Below are 14,275 nucleotides of genomic sequence, written 5' to 3' on the forward strand. Positions count from 1 at the left end.
GAAAACGATAAAAATATTAAAAGGTACTGTTAATATCTCAGCATTGACATTGAGTGAAGATCAGTTAGAAGTATTAAGTAAGGGCATGAAGTTCATACCCTATGCGCAGGATAATATTTATTTTATTTATTTATTTATTTATTTATTTGCAGTTGGTTTACCAGGATAGTCCATTGGGCCAAATAACCCGTTTTCAATGGAGTCCTGGGGAGAAAAGCTCCAGAACTAAGTATGTTACAAAAAGTGATTCATACTAGTTATACAAAAACTATAACAAATTACAAATTATATAATAATCCAAAGTATTTTGACACCAGTAAACAATTTCAAGTAAACACAGTAGAAATAACTATGAAAGAACATTAGATAAAATTAATAGATTATAGATTGTAAAGAATAATGCATGAAAAATTTTGAGTTTGTATCATATTCAAAATACTGAATCAAGTTTCTGAGAAATAACAGAAATTTATGAAGGAAGTACTTAGGAGGTGAGGGCTAGTGCAGTTTTCCCTGTAAAATGAAATGATAATGTATATTAGTTATGAGTAAATAATCAGGAAAAATGCAAGAGGAATCAAGGAAAAGAAGGAATATGGCAATTGCAAGTAAATTAGCTATGTGGGGTGGGAGCAAGAGCATTCCCACTTGGATGCTAGGTGGGAATGAAGAGATCTTTTAAAAATAAAGTGGTTGGGGTGGTGCGGATGGATGATGGTAGAGAGTTCCAAAGGCGGCAAGGACAAAAGATAGAAGATTTTTCCTGGGGACGAGTGGGTTTATAGATTTCTAATAGATTTTGATTGTTGGACCTCAATATTCTATCAGGAAGGTGCATTTTAAAAGCTGATGAAAGGGAGGGACAGAGAGAGGAGTTGAAAATGAGTTTGTGAGCAAGAGTTAGCTGAGTGTATGTGAGATAGTTAGGAAGCTCTAGCCATTTTAGTATGTGGAGAGAGGAACAGTGGTATGAGGAGGACTTGTGGTTGGTAGCAAACTTGGCGATTTTGTTATAGCAAGAGGAAAGTTGGGTTTTTATGGAGGACTGTAGATTAGTTAGGAGAGGGGCTCCATAGAGAAGGGAGGGGATAAGAAATGAAGTAGAGAGAGTGATTTTGGCAGCAGGTGTGAGGTATTTTTTTTGCCGGTACAGCATACCAAGTTTTTGGTGGGTTTTTTGATATTTAGCTGTAGGTGAGAGTTAAATTTGAGTTGGTTATCAATTTGGACCCCAAGTAGCTTGGTCTCTGACACTAGTTCCAGAGGTGAATTATTTTGACTAGTGATAGAGAATGTGTTTGTGTTGAAGGAGACAGCTTTAGAGGGGGAGAATAGCATTAAGTTGGTTTTGGAGGCATTGAGAGCAAGATGATTTCTTTTCATCCACTGCTCAGTGGTTGTGAAAGCTTCTTGGGTCAATTTTAGGAGTGAGGGGATAGAAAAGGCAGAACATATAATAGTGGAATCATCTGCATATTGGATGATGTCTGAGAAAGGAATAGATTTGTGGAAATCATTTATAAATATATTAAAGAGAAGGGGACCCAGTATGGACCCTTGGGGTACCCCAGTAGGGGTATTTAGAAATGAGGAAGTGGCTTTTTTCCATATTACTGCTTGATATCTGTTAGATAAGTAGTTGGAGAACCAGTTCAATGAGGAGGGAGATAGGTTAAGTCTTGAGAGTTTGGTTAGTAGCAGGTTATGAGAGATAGTGTCAAAGGCCTTAGAGAGGTTGAGTAGTATGGTAGAAACAATTTGGCCAGAGTCACGTGCTTTGTTAATAGTTTGAAGGAAGGAGAGGAGGGCAGTCATAGTGCTGTGATTAGGTCTGAATCCATGTTGTGTGGGAGTTAGTAGGTGATTTTCTTAAAGGTAAGGTAATATAGTACAAGCAATTACTGATGTAAAACTGTTTGTAAGAAATGTGACATTGAAATTGATTTTCAAGGAGACAACAGCTAGGACATCTATTTGTAAAAAATTAAGTACATTTATACCTCAACCATGTCCTGTTTTAACTGCCTTTATGAATGTTGTTGAGAAAGATTTGAGGCAACTTTATTTAAGAAAGAATAGAAAAGTGTTATAATCTTTCTTATATGGAATATAAAGTCTTAAGCAGCTGGAAGAGGATGATAATTTAATCATTAAACAAGCAGATAAGGGTGGCGCTGTTGTAGTAATGGATAGGAATAGATATATGGAAAATTTTAAAAGTATTTTAATTGACACTTTAACTTTTAAAGAGATAAATTTTAACGAAGTTAAAAAAATGTATTGCAGATGTCAACATGGCAGTTTATGAATTACAGCTTAGTCAAGATATAACTATAGATCTTTTCAACTACCTCTCTGTACCATGTCCCAGGATACCACAAATTTATGGCATCCCGAAAATACATAAATGTTTGGAAGACCCACCCCTGAGACCCATAGTCTTAGGTAGCGGATGGGTAACAGAATCAATTTCAAAATATTTACAGTTACAGTTGGATAAATATTTGAACAAATGTCCAAGTATACTGAAAGACACTAATAATTTTCTGTCTGACATGTACAAATGCTATGAAGAAGATTTTGGAAGGACTTTTAATTTTATTTTTGTAACGTTAGATATAACTTCATTATTTACATTAATTCCAAATGACTATGGGTTGGATGCCATACGATGTTTTCTTACTAGTGAAATTGGTATGCAAGCACAAGAAATAGAAAATGTATGTGTTTTATTAGATGTGGTATTGACAAAGAATGTGTTTATTTTTGATAAAAAACCTTATTTGCAGCTAACTGGGGTAGCAATGTGCACTTGTACTGAGTAAACATAATAGTTTAAATACCAAAGTTAAATTTTACAAAAGATTTGTAGATGACTGTTTTTTAATTTAGGATGGCAGTAGTGAAGAGTTAGAAAGTTATATTGTATATTTAAATGCTACGATGGATTTTTTAAAATTTAAAATGTCTTTTTCAGCAGATGGCATAGTGTTCTTAGACATTCAACTGTATAAGAAAGGAGATAGAATAGAGTCAACAATATATAAAAAAGAAGTAAATGCTAATAGATATATAACAAGGAATAGTATGCATGCACCACATACGTTTAAAGGGGTACTAAAAACACAATTAATAAGGGCTAGCAAGTTTAACACAGAAGAGAATAATTTTATACTCCAAGCAATGGAAATGATGCAAGAATGTGAAAGGAATGGCTATTCTGCTCAATATGTAGAAGCTATATATAAAGAGGTAAAGATAGGGAGAATGGATAAATATAGGCCAGTTTTTGGTAGAGATACAATACAACAAACACATGTTTTAGATAGAAGTGATAAAGTGATGAGATATGTCACCACTTTTAATGCAAATACTAGAGATGTATGCAATATTATAGAAAAAAACTGGCTTATATTGATGGCCATGCCAGAGATTAAAGATTTAGTAGATATAAGGCCTAGATTTGCATTTAGGAACTTGGAGACATTGAAGCAGAAATTGTGATATAAAGACTTTAAAGAAAAAAGAGTAATATACCAACATAGGAATGCGACTTTAAAATTTTACAACTGTAGCTGTTGTGATGATATTTATGATTTGACAAATAACTTTGAGCACCCTACTACTAAAGAAAAATATGAATTTAAATGTTCAGCAAATTGTAATACAACTCAGTTAGTATATCTTGCAACATGCACAATATGTACAGCATTCTATGTTGGTAAGACAACGAGGAAATTAAGAGAGCGTATAATAGAACACAAGTCTGAGATTAGAAGAAAAGTAGTGACAAATGCATTAAGTAAGCATGTCATGGAAAATAATAGTACACATACTTTTAAGTTTAGAGGTATAGGTAAAGTAGATATGGGTATTAGGGGTGGTGATATGAATAACAACTTAGAGTTAAAAGAATATGAATGGATCATTAGACTACAAGCAGATGTTACACCAGGTCTGAATAATACTGTCAGTATAAAACCTATATTAATTAAAAGACAGAGAGAGAATATTTGAGAATGCAGTTTAGTTTTAACCTTAGGTTTTAAGAATTGAGTATGGTTATTATGGCTCTTTTTATATATGCATATATATGTGTCTGTATGTGTTGTATGAGTATATGTATAAATGGATTTTATATTTATATGCATATATATATATATATATATATATATATATATATATATATATATGTTTCAAAATGAGTTAGTGTGATGAAAGTTTTTTGAATGAAGTAGTTAAATATTTAAATATTTAATTGTCAGTTAGTGTTGTTAAGTTAGGCTGGCTGAATCATGTGACATTATTAGATCCCTATTTAAATGATGATGAGATTTATTAACTTTATGTACTGATGAAGGGTGGTTAACCCGAAAGCTTTATATTAAATTTTTTTTGGTGTTTAAAGTGTTTTCGTTGGACTTATTCTGTGCAGTTTCACCAGAAGTTTATCTACATATCATCAGATGCTACCAGACATGGCTGTGACAGATACTGCTACTATAATGGCATTACTTCCATTATTCCATCAGTGGTGGATGTGTCCACACCCAGATGTGGTTGACCATGTGGTCACAGGTATGCACATAGTCATGATGAGAACTCATCCAGCAGGCATCATTCATTTTCAGGGATCACCTCAACTTCTACCCAGGGTCATGGAACAAGCTGTGCAACTTCTGCAGTGGTAGTTCAAATGGCTGGGGGAGGCAACATTAATCTGGATCCCCTACCATGCATGGCTCACACCTTCCAGGATGCCAGGACATAGTGCTAGCACAGCTGCTAGGTCTGTGCTCCTGCAGATCCACACACAGTACACCTCACATTGCCCAAGAAACCTCACACAGACATAAGCACACACACAAAAAAAAAACCATTCTTCAAAACTTATTTCTTTACATCTGGATTTACTTGCCCTGACAGTACATACTTACTGTAACCCTCATCTCTCTCTCTCTCTCTCTCTCTCTCTCACACACACACACACACACACACACACACACACACACACACACACACACACACACACACACACACACACACGCACACACACACACACACACACACACACACACACACACACACACACACACACACACACACACACACACACACACACACACACACACACTCTTGTCAGGCTTGTCCTCCTGTCACTCTGCCCCAACCCTATACAAGTAATGATGACTGTGCCCTGCCCAGTTCTGTGACTTAGGGTTACTTATGTCTGATGCACAAAGGTGACAGCTGATGATTGTTTAGGCAAATGCATGTTTTCATCAAGTGATGCACTGAATTTCAGTTTGTTTTAGTCTCCTTAAGTTCAATACTTGTAGTGGACATACATGTCATAGTAATAGCACCTTATTAATACTTATGTATCACTGCTTGCTCAGTCCTTTGTGTGGGTGATGCTGAGAACTCCCTTATTTCTGCTGGGGTTTCTAAATTGGGCTATTTGTGTCTGATGCACAGTACTGAGCAGGCCAAGCCTGTTTTTGAGCAATACCTATTTTTTTCTTTCTAGTGATGGACCCCTACTCATGATTTGTATCTTAACTACTTGTCTTTCCTTTTGTAGTTACAAGTTTCTATAGCTATGTTTGATCGCCTACCTACACAGATGATGGTGACATTGGTCTGCTTTAGCCTAATGAACAGGGTGGAAACATAATACATATGCAGGAGCACACTTTTGTTCAAATTAAAAGCTTCATAAGTTGGTTTGTTATGTATATGTTATGTGTCTCACACATATAGGTTACCAATGACACTCCTGTATAGTTTATCAATAGTTTGATTTTACTTCAGTAAGTACATAAACATAAAATAAGCATTTATCTTTTCATTGCAGGCTCATTCACCTTTTTACTGCAGCTGACAATTTTATAGCCTGGAATTGCCTATATCTGATGCTCACAGTAGCCAGACAGAATGTGGGTAAGAAAAGGCTGGTGAGTTTTCATGCACCACTGTTACTGTTTGTATATGCTTATTCCTTTTCTTATTTAATTATGTGGAGAGTGTGAGAGCTATTCACTACCTCTTAGCCAGCGCCATAGCATATTGTGCATTCCTCCATCTGCCATGATTGCCTCCAGCTGATGTTTCCTCATCTGTCCCCTCAACTGTGTCTGCTGGCCATGCCTCTAGTGTAGTCCCAGTCCTGGGGGTCCCTATTGTGATTGTTTCTGAGTATGATGTTGTATAAGATAGCACAGTCAGTATTTTGGCAGAGGTGGTAGGGGCATACTGCAGGGAACCTCCAGATGTATCTACACATTGGAAATATGACTTGAGCAGGCCAAATTCATGCTCAAGTGATATTTCTAGTCTGTATGTGTGCATTGTTGTAACCTTGTTCAGTGGGGGTGTGTGGGGTTCTCATGGGAGTCATCAGTCAAGGTTCCAGTGCATATCCTGCATCCCCCACTAGATGTCCTTGTGGAAAGTTGACTCCTGAAAAAAGGTACCGTTCAGAAGTGAAACATATGTTGGAATTGTGTAAAACTGCCAGGGTGACCTGCACACACAAATTCTAAATGATACCTTGTGCATTACAAAAAATTTGAATGGTAGTATCTCTCTCTTCTGGGGGTATGTGGAAAGTAAATATGCGTATGTAGCAGCATTGCATTAAGAAACTGGTGGAGTATTTTTGAGGCAGAAGCCTGTAACATCCCCACTGTGACTCCTGTGGGTTGCTAACAAGTTTCTATAGCTAGTATACATGATACTACATGTACATAGTGTGATAGGTTCTCCATGATTCCCATGAGGTTTCAGGTCAGGATAACAGATGTTTACTACTTGTTCTGTAGTATCCCTGTCCACCCTGTAATTCTCTATTATTTCTATGTCATGTAGTCTGTGGTAGGTCAAATGTGGTCTAAACACCCTACATCTTCTAGGCTGAGGTCTGGCAGCAGCAGAAGCAGCAGCACCTTGTACTAGAGCCTGTTGCATATTCAGATTTATAATGGTTGCAACAACTGCTAGCCTTTTTTGAAGTTTCTTCATGGCTGTATTCCAGCATGTTTTAGAATTCAGAGCTATAGCGAGTGCAAAGTATTTGTGCTTGATTTATGTTTCTGAATCACTCCACTTGATTATTTCCTTCATTAGTAAGTACTTAAGCTATTTATTTACTTATTAGCATAATTTGCTGCTAACACTTGTTTTGCAACCAGAAGCACAATGCATTGCTCTTTGCTGAATCACAGTTTGCCATTGCTGCTCATTACACAAACTAGCTTAGTGTGATGTGTAGACATTCTAGAATCCCAGCTACAGTGTTTCACAAAACATACAGATTTGGTAGTGCAAATAAAACATCTCACCGTTTTAAGGTTTAAACAATATATTTAGGCTGGGCTGTATCTCACAGGTCAAAATTTAAACTTTATTTGTACAGAGATTGGGAAAATCATTTAGGTTTGTGAAGTGCTTGTGTCTCATGTTAAATGCTGATCATGGATTAAGCTGAAATTGGTGGAAGTATATAAACCGATAAAATAAAAACAGGAAACAGGAATGGAAGAACATATATACTTTGTAAGGGAATACAATTCTTTCTTAGGCAATGAAAGTGCCTCACCCACAAAAAATTTTTTTTTGGATCGTTACACTAGAACTCATTCTGTGTTACTGAGACAGCAATTCCAGTCCTCGGCTAAGAAGGATGATTTTTTTCTTTCGAAGAGATAGGGAATAAGCAGTGTAGGACACTGGGATGATTACATACTGACGTGGGTTAGTAAGCATGGCAGATAGTTGAAATGGGGGAAAAAAATAAGCATTACGGTAAGAAGCCTGGAGAAGTGCAAGGGAAAGTGAGGGCTAGGTTTGTGGACCACAAATAAATTTAAGATGAAGAAAAGTTAGATAAACCATTTTCATTGCTATTGACATAAAAGGTAAGAAATGATGTAACTTCTGATGTTTACACACTTTCTTATGCATACTGTAAAATGATAACAGAGAAATGATTGTATATTTGGCAAGCATTTTTAAGGATACCTTTAATGGGTAGAGATAATAGAGTTCAACTCGGCAAAGAAAAGTATAAATCCAGTTTAGGTGGTTGGAGACCTTTTGTTTCTCCAAGTATAAACGTATACCTCTGATGATGCAAAATGGACTGCAGAACTGTGTAAATAATTTTTAATGGTCACATATTTATGGATGAGTAGGAATGAGTGGACTACATAAATGTGGATTGTGAGGGAATTCTTTTCAGTATGATTTATAAGAGGGGTCTAGGGAATATTTATATAGAAAAATGCTATGGTAAAGTACATCACATAGCCATGCAATAAATATTATTGTAGTTGGGAGTAAGCTCTGAGATATATGCTTGGACAAGTTCTTCATGCAAAGGCCGTGCAAATAGTGAAGGGAAGTGTATTTTTGAATGAAGGTATCAATATGGAAAGGTGGTGGCTGCACAGTTGCCCAGCATGGTCATCATTATTTGGTTATAAATATTGTTTGTGTTATCTAACAGTATAGCAATGAAATTAACTTTTTGATACTGGAAAATTTCCAGCTGTATTATTGCAGGCAACAAACTAATGATTCAAGCCTCTGGAAGATAAAAACAAACAAAAATGAAAAAAAAAATTCAAAAGTGAAGAAAGACAGCAGGCTTCTGCAAAAATCTAGTTGAAGATGTTTAGTTCCAAGAATAAACACTTGTTATCTACAAAGAGGTCTAAATCATACTAAAGGCAATTATAAACATTCACTCATATAACCAAGCTAAAAATCATATAAGTAATATGATCAACATGCTGTGAATTATTACTTATGCATATTTATTAAACTTTCTATTCCTCTCCCTCCCCTCTTTAACTCTCGCTTCATTGACAGCATATCTAACCTAACTGAATCCTCTGCTAATAACACACCTTAATAAAGCTACTTTTGATGTCTTACAATATTCTCCAGCTTCTACTCTTATCTTTACGCTACACCCAGTTCCTAATAACTACACTAAAAGAACTTCTACAAAAACTCAAACTTTTTACTAATTTAGCTGATAATCTCCCAGCTGAGTACCTTAAGCTTGCCGCTAAAGCCATTGCCTACCAGCTCAGTATTCTTGTCAACAGGTCAATTATTGAATCTCATGTTCCAAGCATCTGGGGAAAAAGTCATATACTTTCCTACTACACAAAAGAGGTAACTTCTCTGATTTTATTTAACTAGTATGGCATTGCTATCTTATCACCATTGTCTAAAATACTGAAAAAATGTATCCACACACAACTCATTAAATATCTTCTACACAATAACCTCCTTTCCCCCACCCAGCATGGTTTCAGACCTAATCACAGCACTGCAGCTGCCCTAATATCATTCATGGACACCATAAATCATGCTAGAGATTCTGGTCAACTTGCATCCACAGTATTTTTAGACATCTCAAAATCACTTGATACTGTTTCACATAATACATTCTTACACCTGCTTTCCTCACTTGGTCTCACACCCATCTCCCTTGGATTATTCACAAGTTAACTCTCAGGCAGACAATAGTCAGTAAAATAGCAAGGCTCACTTTCTCCCTTCCTACCAATTATTACAGGAGTAATCCAGGGCTCTATCCTTGGGCGTCTCTTGTTTAATATGCTCCTAAACAACCCACATTCATCTATCTGCCAAGCCTAATTATTCCAATATGTCAGTGATTCAAATCTGCACTGCTAATAACTTACCTGAACTTCAAAAAATTACTCAAGAAGCTTTCTAATCTATTGAACTCTGGATTTATAACTCTCAACTGCTTCTCAGTCCTAATATAATTAAACTCCTACTCTTTGTCCCAAAAAACCTGCAAGAATATAAAAATTTCAACATCCATTCCCTAAATAACACACTGGTTGAAACTGTTCCATACACCCAGCTGTTTAGTATAATTATTGACGATAACCTAAAACTCGACCTCCATATACAAAATAGAATAAAAAATCATCAGAAATTAGGTAGCTCTACAGACATTCACCTTTTCTTAACCAGTCTACTATAATCAGTCTTGCTAATACCTACCTATTACCTCCCCTCTTGTATGGTGCCAACATCTTTACTAATCTTCAGATCTCTCTCTCTCTTAACAAAACTTTAAACTTGCTGTAATAAAATTACAAAATTTGCCACAAACTCTTCATATTCCATTCATCACTGCATTGCATTTCAATCATTAAAATGTCTGGAGCTCCCATAATGACTCACCTACTTACAACTCTTAACAGCCCACAACATTATCTATAAGCCTACAGCCTGTCCCGTACTAACATCTGTTCTTTTTACCTAGCTCCCTAATAGATCTCTAAGATCCAAAGACAAACAACATCTTTCTGTATACAAGCCCAATAAAACTGCTGGAACATCCCTATATTCCTATCCACTGCCAAAGCTTGGAACAAACTTCCCACATACATTAGATCAAACACCAACTTCCTCTCATTTAAAATCACTCTAAAGGAATACTTAAGTAAAGCATGATTTTGTTCCTGCTCTAACCCTACTTGACACTATATCCTTTTCTAACTATCCCAAACTACCTTTTCACAGTATTTATTTATCCTTACCTTTTTCTCTTCTTCTCTCCCTTTCTAACTGCTCCTTTTCACAATACCTAATTCTCTTTTCCTTTCTCCCTTCTTCTCCCACTTCCCACCTTTTAGTTCTCTATCTACTATCTGTAATAGGCCTAAACTTCTATCTGCACTCTCTATACCCCACTACCTTAGCATCTCAACTACTTACTTTTCTCACTCTAGCTCCTTCCCCTATGCTCTTATATTTCCCTCATTCCTTTCCTACTTAACCCACTTGCACTATATCCCTTTCTTATCTTGTAACAAAAGGAGATACTGCCAGCCCAGCTAGCTGGAATTTTTTAAATAATTATATGTAATTTATGAATATTAATATGATTTATATAGAAGTCATAAAAGGAGCTACTGCCAGCCCAGCTATCTGGAATTTTATAAATAATTCTATGTCATTTGTGAATATTAATATGATTTATATAGAAGTGTGGCAGAGGGAGATATTGCCAGCACAGCTGTCTGGAATTTTGTAAATGGTTATGTGTCATTTGTGAATATCAACATGATTCATATGCTTGTGTTACAAATGTATTATAACTGTATGCTATGTGTATATCAAACTGTTGGTACAGCAGTGTGTGTGAAAAGGGTTTGTACAGTACTGAGCTTAAAAATATAGCCACAGTGCACTCTACTGAAAAAGAACAGAAATGTATATAAACTATTGTAACTGTGTAAATGTATATGTTTTAACAGTAGGAACTGGCACATAGAAGGTTAACTTGCAAAACTTCAAGAAAATCATTGAAATTAAATTGTTTTATAACTGCACCATAAAATATAGTTTTGAGGCAGCAAAGAGACAGGATGTCTAAAACTAGGGAGCCTTCTGTATTGTCTTGCAAGTGTTTATTGTTTTATGTTTTCCAGTAGCTGCAAAGATCTATGGGCTATGTATTTTGCACAAGTTGATGCTAAAGGCTGGCAGTTTCTAGCAATGGGGGTTTAGCTTGGGAACTAAAGTCAGATGACAAGAAGTGATATCATCCTGCAAGTATCCCAGCAGTAATATTTGAAATACTAATTTAAGAACTGTCTGAGAGAGAGACAGAGCATTTTGTATTTTGTCTCTGACCTGACAGCTTCAGATGGAAGACCCACTCACCACACACTTGCCTTGCTATGAGTAAGTAAGTCTAGGGTACAGTCATTTTTCTTAAATTCAGACAGGAATATAGTGAAGTATAGCTTAGATGTTTTCTATATTTATTTCAGACTGTCCTGCAATGTTGTTTTAAATACTTCCTGTGATTTTGAACTCTGAAGTAACTGTGATTGTTTACTGAGTATTTTCTTGTTCTTTTATTATTTATTATTAAATATATTTAAACCTTTCAATTGTGGCTGGTCTGTCTAGAGCTATTTAAGCTCTTAGAGTATTTGCATATCTATTTGATGACACTGTGCAGGCTAGTCCTAATAGCCTTGCTTTTGGTAAAACTACCATTTGGATTAATAGTAGCATTACACAGTAAGATTGGACACCCTTTGCTAAGGGCCTTAAAGTAGCTGATAAGTAGTGGCTGATGGCAGTAAAAACTACCTTATAGTCTGGGCAGAAGGGGCAAAGCTAGTAAACCTGTGCCAGCCTTTCCCAGATATATGTGTGTGTATAAATTAAATCCCAAAGAGTGTGTGTGTCAGCTACTTAGGCAGGGACACGAAGCACTGTTTGGAATGAGAGTGTGCTGGAGGTCTTGGCTTGACCACTCAGCTGAGATCTCAACTCTATAACTGTGCCAGTGGGGAGTCTTACTGGGGATCTGGAGCAAGAGGGATAAAGCAGTCTCAGACTGACTATGGTCTCTGTGTATTCTTAAGGGAAATTGCACTTTACTGTGTATGTGCTTCTCATCCTCCTAGTGTGTACTTCACCCACTGTTGCCAGTGGTGAGGATTGAGGATCCTTGATTACTTGTCCAGTGTTGGGGGCATCGCACTTCCCTTACCCTGTTTACTTCTCTTGTGTTTAATTGATTGTCACTACTATCAAAATGGTAAAACACAAAAATCCAAAAGGCTCCAAAACCAAGATAAACCCAAGGTAGAAAGTCACGAGCAGCAACTATTTTATTTGGTGAACCAATTAAAACCAAGACAAATAAGTTACATATATATTAAGTGCTTTCATCCCTCATCAGAAATTCATCAGAATATAAAAAGAGTTGCGGTACAAAACATTTATACACAGATCCATGAGAAATGATAACACTTCCTGTGATGTTTCTAGAGGGAATATCTCCAACCATTCCTAGGCAAAGTAATATCACAATGCCATCTAGTGTTTGGAAGTTTTAAATGAACTTCATCTTGACACTGTGTAATCTTACAGGCCAGCTAGAATACTGTAACCTTTTTGTATCAAACATATTATATCTTTAAAAACTAGTTTCTGTATAAAAAAATCTTAAATAAAAAAAAAATCACATTAAAATGAGAAATATGTAATACTATAACCATGAAAAACATAACTATCTGAAAATTGTGTACATACAAATCACACCAAAAAAAAAATAGTACCTAAAAATAACCTAACATTCAATGCATGTAATAAGATGGAAAACGATATTAAAATCAATAGTAACTGGCAATAAGGGCATTCAGCTAAAGAGTATATAAAATGTATGTCGTTCATCATTTCCTTGAAGGAGGTTGACTGGGAGGAGAAAAATGTTATGTGTTAAATATAAAGTTCCCATAAATAGCTTTATTTGTTAGTGTGTTGTGTATTTAAAATATAAAAAGGGTGCTTAAACTGCGTACCCATAGCTAAGGAGCCAGAGTTATTATTGCACCATATACCCCTACTTCTGTTTCATTACCTAGTCGATGCTTTAAGTTTCAAAAGGGGTGCTATGGAACAAGACCCATTAAGTCCAGGCCAACCATCGGCATTCAAAGTCAATTGCCAATACAATTCCCTTAGTTCCAATAACTGTACCCATGGACTTCCCGTCTTTCCCTCCTTTAATCCTTCTATAACTGCAAACTTAAATGTGTGACTTTTGTTGTCCAAAGCATGTCTTATCAAGGCATTATCAGGGTTCCTTTTGTTGATGTCATACTGGTGTTCATACATTCTTTCCTTCAACCTACCCTCAGTTTTACCTATGTAAAAACATGGGCACTGTTGGCATAATGCCACGTAGACCACCCTCCTAGAATTACAGTCAAAATAGTACTTAACTTTGAATTCATTGCCTTTAATAAGAAACCTGGCACACATTAGAATGAATTTGCATTGGGAACAGAACCCACATTTCTTCATATGATGTACCTGATGCATGTTTTGTTTAGATGTGTGTTCCAAAATTTCATTCAGGTCCCTATCTCTTCTAAATGTAAAACCGGGTTTTTTCCTAACTTCTCTCTCAAAGTGAAATTTTCACAAATAATTGCCCAGTTTTTTTCAATAACCAGTTTAAGTGTTCTGTGGTCCATAATAAAGGTAGTTATGAAATTCATGGAATAATGATGTCTGATCAAATCCACAGTTACATCCCCCTCCACTTCAGCCCCCATATTTTGTGTTTTAAAATTTGCTTGACCCTCCTAAAATAGCGTTATACCATCCAGTATTTCTTTTTCTCGTAACCTCCAACTTAAGCTCGTCAAGCAATGCATCGGAGTAACCTCCCTTATGGAACATACCCTTT

The sequence above is a fragment of the Protopterus annectens genome, chromosome 4.part1, assembly GCF_019279795.1.
Source record: "Protopterus annectens isolate FY-2018-M chromosome 4.part1, PAN1.0, whole genome shotgun sequence".
NCBI classification, from domain to species: domain Eukaryota; kingdom Metazoa; phylum Chordata; order Ceratodontiformes; family Protopteridae; genus Protopterus; species Protopterus annectens.